The following is a 6319-nucleotide window of genomic DNA, read 5'->3' on the forward strand; positions in this document are numbered from 1 at the left end:
CTGATTGTGTTCATCGGTTTGTGGTCGCAAGAATAAGAGGGTTAGTGTTCTACCAGTCAGTGGGGAAGATTGACAGGGCAGGATCAAATGTTGAGATATATAAAAACCTGGACCAGATTCCTGGGCCATTAAAGGAGCTTGCTTGTGCTCTAGCCAAAAAATGATTTATTCAGTTTACAAAATTCTGGAGATGTGGTTAAAAGTACTGGTGAGGAGAAATATTTCCTAATCTTATCTCGTTATCTAACCAGGTAGCTTTGTTAGCAGATTGTGGGACTTTTGTAGATATTTATTTATTGTCCATATATTTACCCCATCGCAATCCAGAGAGTCTCAGCACATAGCTGATCAGAGAAGTGTTCATGCGCTGGATCAAGTCTTGCATGCTGCCTCGGTGGTAGAGATTGTTCCTGGGAGGGATAAGCAAAGAACCCTGGGAGCGGATGCCAAGATATTCCCAGTAGAGTCACCCAAGGCATGAAGTTCACCCCAGCTGCCCAAACGAGCAGGCACCTACCGTATTTTTCAGTGTAGAAGATGCACTCCTCCCCACAAAGTGGGTGGAAATGTCTGTGCATCTTATAGAGTGAATTTTGCTGAAGCCATGCCCACCCACCACCTCCCAACCTTCGGCCTCTGCCTCCCAGCAATTTGCCTCCTTGCAGCAAATAGCAAACAGCCTGGTCAGCTTCAGCACAGCCTGATTTAGCATGAACAGCTGTTTGGTGGTTGGATCGGCCTCCTGGAATACCACCTATCAGCTGTTCCAGGATGCAGGAATCGCCACCACCTATCGCTGCCTCTGTGTGCCCCAATTTTGGCCTCTGTGCACCCTGTTTTCGGCCTCTGTGTATCCCGTGTTTGGCCTACACGCACCCTATTTTCAGCCTCCGCATGCCCAATTTTTAGCCTGTTCCAGAAGGTGGGGAAAGGAGACAGTGGCAGCGGCAATCCCCACTGCCTGGAATGGGCCAACCGCCAATCAGCTGCTTGTGCTAAAGCTGTGCTGAAGCCGACCAGACTGTTTGCTGTTTGCTATAAGGAGGCAAATTGCTGGGAGGCAGAGGCAGGGAAAGAATTTTTTCCCCTTATTTTCCTCTCCAAAAGCTAAGTGCATCTTATAGTCCAAAAGATACGGTATATTGGATGGCAGCGATACAGGAAGCGAAATATTTTCAAGGGAAAAATCCATGAAACTCCAGTTGCCTTTTGGAAAAGCACCTTTGGGACAATCATGTCCTGGATGGTTGAGAATCTCCATAAATATGTGAAAGCTTGCTTCTATCCCTCCCCCTTTTTACATTGTAACTGAACAGTGTCAGAAAGAAATTTAATTGTATAAGAAGAATTTTGATTTTCTAAATTAGAGAACTGATTATGAGAAATGGATTTGTGTATTAACGGTGAACATATAATCAGCATGTCACGTTGCACATTCTCAAATTATCTGCTTGTCAAAATCAATCAATCAAACAGAACAGAGCTGGAAGGGTCCTTGGAGTCCAATCCTCTGCTCAAGCAGGAGAGACTATACCACTTCAGATAAGTGGCTGCCCACTCTTTTATTAGAAACCTTTAGTGATGAAGCACCTACAACTTCTGAAGGCAAGCTGTTCCACTAGGTCAGGGGTCGGCAACCACTAATGCTCCGGCCATCACCTTGCCGTTTCATCCCCCACCCCCAGCAGCTCTTCAGCCGAGTGCGGAGGCTGTGAACTCCAGCCGAAGCAGCAGGAAGCGAAGGCTGCCTTATGTGCAAATGTTGCACGGAGGCAGGTACAGGGAAGGTTCAGTCATGCACTCTCCTCATCCTCCCACTCTCGTGACGCCCTGACCCGCTGTGGCTGAGCCAGGAGCATACGCACAAGTGGGGAGAAGAACCTTAAGCGAGCCGCTGCCTACCCCGTGTGCACCTTTCCTGAGCTTCGGCGCTTGCTTGAGGAGTGTCTCCCCATGTGTGCGCATGCTCCCAGCTCAGCCACAGCCAGGGCATCATGAGAGTGGGAGGAGGAGATTCGGCGATGGCCGGATCATTAGTGCAGGAGAGAAGCCGCGTCCTGCTAAGACCCTCCTAAGCGAGCGGCCGCTCACCCCGCATGCACCTTTGCTGCAGTTTGGTGCTTGCTTGAGGAGAGTCTCCCTGGATGTGCGCAGGCTCCCGGCTCAGGGGTGGGGGGGAAGAGCGTGCAGGAGCAAAGCTGCCCTGTATCTTCCTTCATGCGACATTTGCGCGTAAGGCAGCCTTCGCTTCCCGCTGCTTCGGGCTAGAGTCCAAAAAAGAAATAGGAGGGGTGAGGGGCGGGGCCAACCAGTGATGGGACAGGGAGCTGCGGCAGAGAGCCCAAAGAGCCGCATGTAGCTCTGGAGCCGTAGGTTGCTGACTCCTGTATTGTCCTCACTGTTTGTCCTCACTGCTAGGAACTTTCTCTTTAATTCCAGGTTGCTTCTCTCCTTGATTAGTTTCCATCCATTGCTTCTTGTGCTGCCTTCAGTTGCTTTGGAGTGAAGGGAAACAATAATAAGGATATAATAAATAATACTAGAATATGATATACTGGTATACTAGATTCTGTAACCATTAGGTTCCTGTAATACATATATGCCTTTGTATTTGTATCACATATATTATGCCTTTATATTTGTATCTCCTGTAACAAACATATTCTGCTCTTAGGCCTCTGTAATGTATCTGGTATTTGTCAAACGTATGTTCCTGCCATTTGATCTGAACCCATATCAATCTTCTTCCTGTTTTTCTTGTGCCATCTGAGAGCATGGTACGTATCTCAGTTGGAACTGCAGACATTATCCGAGGGATAATATACACTTCAGCTCTAATTTACACCTTTGATCTGTATAAGCTCCTTCCTTGCAGAACCAGGGGGCCAAGTGAGCAATTGGGAGAACAAAGGAATGCTCAAGGAAAAGATAAAGCTAAGTGGGAAGCTTCTATTCCTTTGCAGGGCAACAACAAATACACAAACCTAAACTAGGAGGCCAGAATTGGGTACTAAGCTGATGTCTCTGAGGGTAGAAAAGGATGCCATACCTTCCCCAAGGTGTGGCTATCTCCTCGCATGCATTGTATCTGTATGTTCTGGATATAGTTCAACCCAGTATTTTGTTTTTGGCCATAAATAAAATCTGCTTTTTTTTTTTTTGCAAGCCTCATCTTGAGTCTCTCTCTTTGGCATTCTGGTGACTCAAGTATATTTTGGGACCTTACCGGAGAATAACTTGACTTCCTTTTCTTTGTGGCAACCACTTTGATTTTCGAACACTGCTATCATGTCACCCTTAGTCCTTCTTTTATTAATCTAGACATACCCAATTCCAGCAACTAATCTTTCAGGCCCTTAATCATCTTTGTTGCTCTTCTATGCACTCTTTCTAGCGTGTCAACATTGTTTTTACATTGTGGTGACCAAAATTGGATGCAGTATTCCAGGTGTGGTCTTACCAAAGCATTATAAAGTGGTATTAACACTTCATGTGATCTTGATTCTATCCCTCTGTTAATGCAGCCTAGTACTGCATTGCCTTTTTTGGCAGCTGCAGCATATTGCTGGCTCATATTTAAGTGATTGTCCACTAGGACTGCAAAAACACAGTTACTACCACTGAGGCAGATACAACCTATATTGTACCTGTGCATTATATTTTTTCTTGCCTAAATAGAGAACCTTACTTGGAATGTCTTTGAAAAGGCAAAGGCCATGTAATGGCCATTGCTGTTCATGGGGAAGTCTCTGGTTGATGGGTGGGAAATGAAATCCACCATATTTTAGTCCTTCCTTTGGGGCCTCTGGAAGGCTTCCGGCAACCCACTAGTGAAAGAAAGAAAGAAAGAAATTACTCTATTATTGCATAACTTAGAGAATTCTCTGGATTCTGATCCTTTTTAAGATGGATCACTGAGAAAGTTGATAGTTGTAAGAATTGCACCAGCATGTTTTCCAGCTGAGTTTTAGTCCATGCGATCCCCCAGAGTTTTGGACATTGCAGAGGGAATGATTCCTCTTACAATTCGTCACATTTTCTTGTCTTCTTTCTGATTCTCCAGTGATTTCTCTAATGATTGCCTTCAGTGTAAACAACAAACCTATGAACAACATAGTCTGATAACCTGTTCCAGACAGTCTTGGTGTGTCTGGTGAGACTTTATCTGCATCTCCTTCAAATATAAAATGTTGGCTGAGTACTTGAACAAGGCAAATTACAGAAAATTTAGTTTTCTTGGTTATTCTTAAACATATCTGGTGTGAACAGATAGACTCTACCCAACATGCCAACTATGCGGATTATCCTTCTGCTTTTGCCCCATATAATTTGTGGGGTGCTAAGATTGAAATGTCCCTTGAATTTGAAACAAGACAGAGAAAAGCTACTGAATGTCTACAGACCAGGAGAGCATGTCATCAGTGGGATCATTCCTTTCACATTTACTTATGGCGGGATAAACTTTAGGTTTAACAAACCTCCCATTTTTGATTGGACTTTGTAAGTCCCTATTTCTGACAGAAGTACAGCCTCTGCATCTGTTGTGTGTGAGAGATTGTTCTGTGTGATTGTTACTGTAAGCAGGTAAGACGTGAACAACCAAGATATAGGAGGGGAGTCCATCGGTAGCTCATCTCATAAAGGGAAGCTGAGCCCAGGTGGGAAGTAATTACTAAAAATGTTCCATGTTTCTCTGCCTTAATTAATTCACCTTTAAAGGATTCTTTATTTACCCTTCATGCAAATATTCAAAACCTCTTACTGAACATTTTTGCAACACATTTTCTGTGATACTTCCTTGATGTTGGGGAAGAACATCCTATTCCTTAGCTTAAAATGCTACAGAGATCCCTTAACTGGGCGGTCTGTCCTTTATCAGATTTCTTTTCCTTGTCTCTCCAGATTTCCAGACTAGAAAAGTTAGCAAAGCAGCTGCTGGCCAAGAGGTTGGTGGTGGAGGATGATCCTAAGATTACTTGATCTTGGTTACTTAGAGCCCTAGGAATTTAGGACTAGCTTCACTGAAACACTGACTGCTCCCATGTAGGTCTACTTGGCTCTTTGTTACTTGGCCTGGAAAAAGTTACATATATTTGCAGAGAGAGAGAAAATGAGGGTAAATCGTCTCATTTGGGATTTAAGTCAGCTAAAGAAATATTCTCAGACATTACACACAAAGGTTTTTGATATGTATTTAATATTCTTTTTTCAATCCAAAGAGACTCTTTTAAATATGTTGTTGTGATGGAATGTAAGGTGAAAATGTAATGTACTCATATTTCCAGAACAAGGTACACAGAGTTATGGAAAGCCCTGTCCTTCCTTTTTGCCTTTGAGGAGATTAACCAAAATCCCCAAATCTTACCCAACGTCACCTTGGGCTACAATATTTATGATAACAGTGTCACCACAAAAAGAACTTTGGAGGCTTTGCTGGATCTGCTATCAAAGGGAGAGTCAGATGTTCCAAATTATAGCTGTGGAAAGAGAAGAAACACTCTGGTGGTGCTTGAAGGAGTCGGTGCAGACATGTCCATCCATATCTCAAGTTTGCTGAACCTCTACAAGATCCCTCAGGTAGATCGCTGGTCTGACTGCTTCAAAGGGGACAGATTCCCTGTGGCCCTGATGTGCACCAAAAGTTGGGGAAGAAATTTCAAGAATCTGAATTAGATGTGAATTACATGGGCTTTCTGTACCAGGGCTCTTGTGTCAGATTGGAGGATCCCATGGGTTCTTTGGGGAAGAAAAATTTTAGGGGTTATGATGGTGATGGTGACGGTGGAGAAACTGCAGTGTTTGAGCAGGGAAGCTCTATCCTCCTTGTGTTCTTTGGAACAGCCTACCAGTAAAAATGGGAAGAAATACAGCAGCAAGAATACAGTGTGCTCCACCGGGAGAAAAAATGCACTGGGAAAAAAAATGACTGTACGTTGTTTGGGAACTCAGTCTTGGAGAATATGCAGCAATTTAACAACATATATATATTGTGTATGTTTGTGTATAGAGTAAAAAAAACATGATGGAAATTACAATAGCAAGTAATTCATCTCAAGACAAACCTATTATTGTAAAATAAATACTGTGATGTATGCTGTTCCTTCAATTTTTAATTTTATTTTATTTTACATTCATTATATTTAATTGTGATGAAAGTCAAATGATTAAAGTGCTTGTAACATTGACATTTGGAACAGTGATTAATATTGACAAACTATCCATATTTTATTTTCTTGTCTGCATTTAATACTGTAGGGCACTTGCATAGGAGAATATTAAGATCTGGATTTATTACATGAATAGCATTTTATTGAAAAAA

This window comes from Pituophis catenifer, unplaced genomic scaffold (genome assembly GCF_029215685.1).
Source record: "Pituophis catenifer annectens isolate HBS135680 unplaced genomic scaffold, rPitCat1.0.hap2 SCAF_2, whole genome shotgun sequence".
NCBI classification, from domain to species: domain Eukaryota; kingdom Metazoa; phylum Chordata; class Lepidosauria; order Squamata; family Colubridae; genus Pituophis; species Pituophis catenifer.